The sequence below is a fragment of the Phyllostomus discolor genome, chromosome 2, assembly GCF_004126475.2.
Source record: "Phyllostomus discolor isolate MPI-MPIP mPhyDis1 chromosome 2, mPhyDis1.pri.v3, whole genome shotgun sequence".
NCBI classification, from domain to species: Eukaryota; Metazoa; Chordata; class Mammalia; order Chiroptera; family Phyllostomidae; genus Phyllostomus; species Phyllostomus discolor.
In genome coordinates, this window is record NC_040904.2 from 150769381 (window position 1) to 150779180 (window position 9800).

A 9800-nucleotide genomic window follows, 5' to 3' on the forward strand; every position below is an offset into this window, starting at 1 on the left:
GGGTTATCAGAAAAGGCCTCCCAGAGAAGGTGACATTTGAACAGACTCAAAAGGGCTCATGGGTGGCCTCTGCAGACATTTGGTAAGAACATTCCAGGCAGAGGGGGTGCCCGTTCAAAGGCCCTGAGACACAGGTCTGGTCGCCACGTCAAGGGGTTGGCAAGAAAACCGGAGTGGAGTGAGAAGGGGAGAAGTGAAAGGTTAGATCAGAGTAGTAATGCGGCAAGGTCATAGAGGGCTTCGCAGGCCACTGGAAATGTTTTGGCCTTTATTCGCAGAGAAATGGGCAGCCAGTCAAAGATTTTAAGCAGAGGAATGAAATGACCAGGTAGGAGGCCATGGCGACATATAAGGGGGTACATTATAGTGACCTGGGGCTCAAATGAAAGTGAGGAAAAGTGGTCAGATTCTGTACGTATTTTGAAAGGAGATAGAAGAGAATTTCCTGATGGATTTGATGTGGGGTGTGAAAGGAAAAGGAGAGTCAAAGACGACAAGGTTTTGGCCCCAAGAAACTGGAATAATGGCATTGCCATCACCTGAGATGGGGAAAAGGCTGTAGATGAAGTGGGTTTGGTGGTAGAGCCGGGGTGCAATGGGAAAGCAGAGTGAAGTTTGCGATATTTATTGGACATACAAGTAGAGATGGAGAAGACAGTTGGGTACATGAATCCAGAGTTTAGGGGAGAGGTCTGGGCAGGAGCTGTAGAGTTGAGAGTCTCAGGGAGAAGAAAAGACACAGGACTAGGCGATTGGAGATTGGATCGTGGGACAGAGGAGAGACCAGACTGAGCCCTAGGGCGCTGTAACAGTAAGAAGCTGAGAAAAAAGGATAAAACCAGCAAAAAGCTAAGGAGAAGCTGGAGAGATAAAAGCAAAACCAAGAGAGTGTGGGGTCCTAGAAACCAAATGAGGAAAGCCTTTCCAGAAAGCGGGATGGGTCAAGGTGCTAACGGCTGCTGACTGGGTGACTGCCTTTGATCTCGGCACATGAAAGTCATTGGTGCCCTTGACTCAGCAGCTATGAGGGAGAAGTCTGACTGGAATGGATGCAAGAGAACCATCAAGCCAGAAATTGGAGACAGGAGGTTTTTCTTTTTAGATAGAGGAGATTTAATGGGAATAAAAAAAGCATGTTTTTATGCTATCTGCACATGAAAATACTATTTTCTATTTCTGATTATTTTGTGCTGAAGTTAATTAAGCTTTCAGATGCTATTCCCTGTCCGTAGGACCTCCAGTGAGCCAGATCTTTGTCCTTCACTTGGGATTCTGACGCCTCACTGGCTACCTTGGTGTCTTTATTCAGCCTGGATAACACGCTCAGTCCTTCAGTCTGAAATTTCTCACCGACATGGACTCTGAATGCCCTCTGCCTTTCTGACATGCCCAGTGAGCCACTCCAACCATACATTCTCAGTCTCTGTTCCTAGTCTCCGGTTCCGCAGTTATGCTGGAGGAAGATGCAGAACGTGTGGATGTGATCTGCCGCTCACCTGTCACATCCAGCCCCCTCCAGGCCCTTGGCACACTGCTCTGTTTCTTATTAGTTACGTTTTGAACAGGTGCCAGTGACTGTTTTAGTCTAGGCTCACAGGTGCATTCGCAGGCCGTGTGCTGCCTGGAAGTTTCACCTTCCTAGCTGAAGGACAGGGTGGCTGTAAAACCGGGCAGCATTACTGCAGCCCAGCTCAGCGGCAGAGCTCACAGGCAAGCAAGATCGGGTGTGGCTTTCACACAATGATGGCAGCAGCTGGTGTTTGCAGGACTCACAGGAACAATGCATATCAATTTAGAAATATAGTGGGATGATCCTCTTGAAGGGTGAGCTCTGGGGAATCACAGGCGGAAACTGAGAATCCCCTTCCATGTGTACAAAACCCCTGTTGCTGGTGATGGTTCACAAGCTGACGGGCAGAGGGTGAGGCCCAGGGGGTGAGTAGATTGTGCCCAATTTGACTGAAGAAAGAAGAGGATCCACATTACTTAGGGACTGAGAAATTTTCCTTTTGCTGCCCATGGGCCTCAGGTGTAGAGTTGAGTTAATCATGCTCCTTAGTAACAAGGTTGACACTGATGAACTGAACTATTGGATGGCAGTGCCATCTTGTGGTAGCTCCAAGTGTCCACTGGTTAGCTGAGTTAAGGGCGTGTTCAGACCTGGTCAGTATGGCTCAGTTGGTTGGAACATCATTCCGTAAACAAAAGGTGGCAGGTTCGGGTCCCATTCACATTGATGTTTCTCTCTTCCTTCCTTTCTCTCTCTTTAAGAGCAATGAAAAAATTGTCCTCGGATGAGGAAAGGAAGGAAGAAAAGCAGAAAGTCTTGGGCATTGTAGAGGAATATTTGGGGAGAAATATGCTGAGAGTTTTAATGCATTCAAATGCAACATTAGTTTATTGCTTATACCCACTGAGCACTTTTGCATGGTCTATTTAATTTCCAGAAAATGTATTCTGTCGTGTAGGAAATTCTAGTAGAGTTCTCCTGCATTACCTGGCTCCTGTAGTTTATGTCTTATCACTTCCTGGCTGAAATTTTAGAACCCAGCAATACTAAATGCCATTTACTGTCTCAAATATGCCATGCTCTTTCTTACTTCTGATTTTCCTTTTGCTATTCCTGAAATAGTGCCTTTAGAAACCCTGGTTCTTCTTGCTGACATAGTAAAGAACTACAGGTCAGCAAGCCTGCTAACATGCAAGCAAAGTTTATTAGTGCTAAGTTCTAATGGAAGAGCAAAAGCAGAATGGCCAGAGGCTGAATGGCCACCACCCAGGTGGCCAGAAAGGGGTGGTTGCAGGCCTGGTGGCCAGAGGTCCTCTGGCCAGGGTCTGCTCTGTGGTGAAAGAGACAAGAGGGCCAAGAGTCAAGAGAGCGAGTCCTTTGTTCTGAGGATTTATATAATTGGTGGGATGGGGGTGAGGGAGTTACATATTGATTGACAGATTAAGGTGGTGCCAGCTTCCCCAGGGAGACGTGACTACCCAAATGTAGGTATGGGTGGGGGTCTGTTAGCCCACATCCTTACTTTGCTCCAGACTCCATTTGTTCATTTTTGCGGATATGACAGGAGGCAGACAGTTAATAAAAAAATTGTTTTATGGGCTTTTCTTTGGGCACTGTAGACCTCTTTCCTTCCCCCTTCCAGGCCTTGGAATGAACACACAGTCCCAGGGTTTTCCTTTTTCCAGCTGGTGGAGATGATGCACACGGACTTTCAAGGGCTCCCTCCCTCCTGCACTATCCTGTTGCTGGGATGCCTGGCAGCCTTATCAAACCAGGCTCAGGACTCCCTCCAGCCTCCTGTGTTAAGTTCTCTGTTAGATTGCAATGGTGAGGGCCCTGCCTTTGTTTACCCTCTGGTTGCTAATTCAACTGTAACTCTACCACCTCTTGATTATTGGCCTGGTAATTTCTACTGACCCCTTACATTTCCATGCGGTAATGTGGGAAAATGTCTCTAAACCACATGTCTAGTAGGGCGACCTCCTCATGTGCTTGCCTAGCCAGCATTTCCCAGGGGCCCACCTGAGAGTGTGCAAAACGTCACTGGAAACCCAGCTCTCACATAACTGAGACATACAGGGTCTGGCACAAATGATGTCCCCTTTTCTAAATCACAAAATCTGTTATTGCAAAATCGCAAGCATGTGACTCTGTAACATAACAATATCACATTCAAGCACACCATATGACATTTTAGGTGGAATGTTCAAATTAAAACTATAAATTATCACACCCACATTATTACCCTACCAACCACACTCAAGCAGGCCTCACTTCTGCCAGACCCTGTATAAACTGGTTCCACGTCTACTGCAGCAAACGGTACTCCTGAGTGGGGCATCGAAAGAAAAATCGAGTAGCTGCCCTCTACCGCAGACTGGCTTCTGTTCGGCGTGTATGCAGCAGTGATCGGGGGAGCAGATGTTCTGAAGCTGCCTCACACATGGTCTAGTCATAGTTACACTGAATGAGGGAGATATGAATTAAAAAATCATTCTTTTTTCCAAGAATGTGTGGGGTTCAGAAAGCTAGAGGCAAATTTGGGAAACAGTTATAAAAAAATGAAAAAAACTTAACATTTTTTTCAGAACTTTTGTTACAGAACAAACAAGGGGGGGGGCCTGGGACGATATACTATTACTGAAAGAAGCCCCCAGGCCCGTTATGTCCACCGCCAGAGGAAAGATGTCTCTCAAGATGCCAGAGATTTGTGAAAAGGAAAGGAAATGTTTATTTAATGCTATACAAACTTAAAGTAGGGACCTAATGTCTTTACCAAAATCCCAAAGTCCCTTAAAACACCCACAAACAGACATAGTCCTTCCTTTCCCCTTTGCCCAGTCCAGAGTACCGTATCTCCTAAAGCTGTGAGGGTCCCCACTCTGGCAAAGGCACATGGTCCTCTCTCCCCAGGCCACGGGAGTCCCCACTCTGCCAGAGCCACGTGGTTCTCCCTCTCAGGGCCGCGGGAGTCTTCACTCTGCTAAAGCTGTGTGGTCCTCTCTCTCCAATGGCTGTGATCCTCTCTGCACTTCCACAGCTGCATGGTTCTCCCTCCAATGGCTGCCGTGTCTGGGTTTAAATCCCCGCGCCAGTCTTCCTCTGCAGCCTCATTTCCAACTCCTCCCACACTCGGTTTCACATGCCAGAACTCATATCCTTCCAGCTTTACTGGACTGCCATCATGAGTCTGGGCAGGCGTGGCCCCATGTCATGGAGCCAATCTTTTCCAAGCTCCCACGTAGGCGCTGTTAAGTCGGGGGACCTGCCCCCAGTCAAGTCTTGGTGGAGTAGTTACTTCCATTCCCCTGGCTCAGAGCATGGCCACAGCTATTTAACATATCTAAGCGACCAGCCAAAGGCTATAGATATGTTAAATGACCACACCAGAGGTTAGCTACAGGCTGTTGCTATGCAAAACAGCTCTCAAAGACCCTGCTCCATTTGTCCCTTCCCCCAACCCACACCCTGTGTGTGTGTGTGTGTGTGTGTGTTTGTGCGCGCGTGCGCGCGCGTTGGGGGCATGGGGGTGGGGTGAAGACATCCTAAAATCTCCTAGGCACCTTGAGTTCTGGACCCCATTTTAAATGCCCATTTGGGGTCTCCCCTCTTGGCTGCACCCTGTAACACTTTGACTTGCTTTGAATTTTAGCTAGTGGAAGTATATGTTCCAAACATGGTTTTTATTAATGGAGTATTTGTTTCATTAAAAAAATTCTATATGTCACAGGGCATATATACTTATGTAATAAAAATGTAAAAATGTAAATGGGGGAGGAGAGAAACAAGCTTTCAACTCTAGCTGTAGTAGGTCGCTTTTTTTCCTAGTTTTATTGAGATATAATTGACATATATCATTGTATTTGTATTAGTTTCAGGTGTACAACATAACGATTTGACATGTGCATATATTGTTAAATGATCACGACAGTGAGTTTAGTAAACCTTCATCCTCTCACATAGCTAAATTTTTTTTCTCATGATGAAAACTTTTTTTCCATGGGTCTAAGGCGTGAAGCCAGCATGGGCACAGACCAAAAGCCAGCCTGGGGTAAACAAGGAGTTACTTTGTCCCTGGCTGATATAAGTTGTGATGAAGACTTTTAAGACCTACTCTATTAGCAGTTTTTAAACACACGGTGCAGTACTGTTAACTGCAGTGTCCATGCTGCCTGACATCCCGGGACTTATCTCCCTCATACCTGGAAGTCTGTTCCTTTTGGCCACCTTGACACATCATCCCCGCCCACTGCAGTGTTGTATTTCTTAAGTGGTGTAATAGCTGTACTTATTATCTTATTCTTTTAAAAACAGTTTAAAAACCCATTTTCTCACATCCCTCACCGCATACATTTAAACATGCTGCGTTAATTGTCCCTCCAGAAGCACACGTCTCATTCTCACTGTGCCCACGGCTCTTGTGCTTCCCTTCTCTTGGCACTGATGACACTGGACTGTGTTTTAATTGCCTGCAAGTATCTCTCTTTCTGTCTCTGCCAGTGGACTGAGAGCCCTAAAGGGCAGAGGTTGCTGATTCTTCACTGTGGTCTCCATAGCCCCAAGTGCAATGCTGACACAGAATTGGTGCTCAGGGGGGGATCTGTTGAATGGGTAGGTGGCTGGATGGCTATGGGGTAGGGTAATGTCCTCAAAGCAGTCAGCTGAACAGTGCTGAAGTTCCAGCACATAGTTTTCTGCCACAGACTTCTTCTCTCACCCACCTTCTTTCTAAAAAATTCTCAAGGGGCTGTTTACGTAATGGGTCACCTAGAGAATTTGCTCAAATGACAAAGCCTTACCCACAGCAATTATTCCCTAAGGAAGGGCTCTTCAGGGGGTTCACAGAGACTCGGGTTAGTCTCCTGAGTGACTTCGGAAGGGAAGGGTAGAGGTATCCCACTTACTCATTACCTACCATGTGCTTAGAGCCATGCTAGGCACTCTCACATACAAAACTCTCATTTAGTTCTCACAGTCTCACCGTAAGGTAGGCATTACCATCCCACATATGTGGATGAGACCATCGAGCCTCAGGGAGGTGACGGACCCCGACCAAGTTACAAGCTGTAAGAATGGAGCCCAGGCTTACCCACCCTCAGGTCTGCCTGGCACCAAAGCCCAAGTACGTTCCTTCTACCACATACACCACGGAATGCTTAGACTTGAAAAGAAACATAGAGGTTGTTCACATAATCCACCTTTTGGTATTAAAATAATGTTTTTAAAAAATGTAATTTGGGCACATTTCTTTTGCCAAGTAGGATTTTGCAAATTACAATTTTGCCAAGAGAAACAAAGAGTGCTCAGTTGTCTTTCACGTCTTTAATTGATTGGGCAACTCCTAAGAGTAGCCAAGAACCTGTTTGGCCATACCGGGTGAGCGGGGGCAGGCCCTGCCGTTTTACAAATCTGGGGCAGGAGTCCTGGCTTCATTCCCTGGAGAGGTGGGGTTACTTTTGTTCATCTCCCAGGGTAGCTCTCTGGCCTGCTTCCCTACTTCTGCACCCAGGTCAACTCACTCACTTATTAACTAACATTTATGGTACACGTGCTGTTGGCCAGGGCAAGGGCTAGGCAGTTTGTCTGGAGTATCTCAGTCCATCCTAACTGTGACCCTGTAAAGAGTGTCCTATAATTTTAAATCCTGCTTTATCTTTGGGGAAAAGGTGATGTGCCCACCGAGGCTGTAATTGGTGGAGCAGGAGTGGGACCCAGACCCAGCGGGTCGAGAGCCAGTGTTTGCCCGGAGACAAGATGGCCCTGCTGTCCTGGCATGTGGCAGAGATGCGTTGCTCTCTGAACGGCGGGCATTGTCACCTACCCCTGGTCAGCATTTCCCCGTAGAGCTACATGTGACAGTTTGACTTTTTTTTTGTTTTTCAGTAACAGAGTTATGGTTTATGGAACTAGGCACATCTCCAGGATCGCAAATCCCTTTTTTAAGTAAAGGTATTTTCTTTGTCTGAATTTTTTTTCAAGAGACTTCCCTTAGAAAGACCCCCTTTGTTGTGCAAATGCAGAGAATTCTTTCTGTGTTCAACATGGACCCTTGAGAAAAGGAACACAAGTCCTTTCACGTTAGTGGCTGTTGCCAGACAGCTCTATAATGTAAGCAGGACGGTCAACCTCGAAGCCATTTTCAGAAGATCTTAGTGAACATGACGAATTTGGCGAGATTTATGTTGTGCCCAGAACTTTGCCACCATACATTGTTTATTTGTTTTTAAAGTAAGAGGATTTATTTCTTAGGTAACACAAGTAGAAAACACCCTCAGGACTGCAACTGGAGAGGTAGTGGTATAATGGAAACAGCCGTAGGAGCAATTCTTGTAGCTCTGTTTATGCTCACCTCCTTCTGGGAGATGAGGAAGGAAAAGCAGATGTCGGCCTGTGGAATATTTTACAGAGAATTATTTATGATTATGTCACCTTGAGTAGAAGGAGCAGTAAAAGAGATACTTTATGCTTAGATGAAATATAGGATGAATTGGAGATTTTTGGCATTGGAGAGCAAGATCTGGCCCAGTGGGTGATTACGCCAACAGCAGTTAGGGAGAGGGGATCAGTGAGGGATTGGCTGTGCTCCGGTGGACCTGGGTGTGTGTGTGAGAGTCGGAGGAGAACAGGGCATGGCGCCAGGTGCCTCCGGTGCATCCCCCTTAGCCTGTCAATTTTCTCTTCTTAAACAGTCTGTTGTTCTTGATCTTATTTTATGTGTGGACTGAGAGGTGTTTTATATCTATTTCCTTCTACAAAAACATCTCCAGCTAACTCAGAGAGGCCATCTACTTGGTAGCTCTAGAGAAATCAAGAGACCCCAGGCTTTCAGCCTCTGCCACTAACTAGCTGTGTGGCCTTGAGTAAGTCACTTAGACTCCCTGGGCTCCAGATACGTTATCAGGAAAGTGAGTGGATTGGTAAAAACATAGCTTCTAATGTCCTTGTCAATGCTAAATTTTCAGGGCCAGCTTTCCCATGAAATTCGCTTGAGATTTCTGTGCCTGTTCATATGTTGCATTTCAATGGCCAGGAGTGAAGCTCGGTAAAGGACGGTATTTCGGTGTGGAGGAAAGCATGGGTCTGCAGTAGATGGTTTCTGTCTGCAAGACTGGCTACACTTACTGCACATTGCTGAGAGTGACAATGCTTCTTTATTCTGTAAGCTGAGCCCTGACAGATATACTCCTATCTCCTTAAAACAAATATTTCTGGAAAATTCCTGGGGTTGTTCATTCGTAATACCTTTATTCCTTTTAAATGCAACATCTATTAAATAGTTTCATAGTATTAGATAATCATTTGGATCTTATTGCATTTTAAGATCTTACTGCATATGATAATGAATGCAACTTCTTTATATAATCATTGTCTCACTCCATTATAACTTACCTGTTTCAAATCTGCTGTGCCAATTAAATTGTAAGGCCTTGAAGGTAGAACTCATGTATTTTTTTTCTAGTCCCTCCTGCTGAGTATAGTATTCTGACTCAATAGTTACCATTTTTAAAAATCTTCACCTGAGGATATGTTTACTGATTTTAGAGAGAGAAGAAGGGAGAGAGAGAGCGAGAGAGAGGGAGAACCAAAAAAAGAAAGAGGCCTGGCTGGTGTGGCTCAGTGGATTGAGCACTGGCCTCCAAACCAAACGGTCGCAGGTTCTATTCCCAGTCAGGGCACATGCCTGGGTTGCTGGCCAGGTCCCTGGTTGGGGGCACATGAGCAGCAACCACGCAGTAATGTTTCCCTCTCATTCTCCCCCTCCTTTCCCTTTCTCTAAAAATAAATAAATAAAATCTTTAAAAAAGAGAGAGGGAGAGGCATCAATGTGAGAGAGAAACATTGATCAGTTTCTTCCCATATGCACTCTGACCGGGGAGCAAACCTGCAACCTTTCAGTGTGTGGGATGACGCTTTAACCAACTGAGCTACCTGGCCAGGATTCAATAGTTATCTTTTGAATAAAAGCTAATTAACTCACCACTGTTAATTCATGTCAGACTTTAGACTTCGTTCACTCCCTCCATGCATTGCGTTGAGAAGGGCACAGTAGTATGGGTCTCGTCAGGCCCATTTGAAAGCCTTCTCCGACTCCTCCTCCCTCCCACTCGCACACTTAGTGGTAATGGGAGGGGTGCGTTTCAAAAAGACCCCACAGATGATTATATCATGTATATCTCTCATCTTCAGGAAGGAAACAGAAACACACTCAAAAGTCATACATTTCCTGGGCATTCCTCCTGTGGGTTCTGGGCTCTGTATCTGTAGTTCCTGGGTTGCTCAAAACCCTGAA

The 9800-nt window shown here is 45.8% G+C and overlaps 1 non-coding gene across 1 annotated transcript; it reads right to left on the bottom strand.

Moving 5' to 3' along the window:
• Positions 1-5507: 5507 nt before the first annotated feature.
• LOC114514277 lies at positions 5508-5645 on the bottom strand. The gene has a single exon (XR_003685997.1). It is a non-coding gene; the product is annotated as a small nucleolar RNA SNORA48 (small nucleolar RNA).
• Between the last annotated feature and the right edge of the window lie 4155 nt (positions 5646-9800).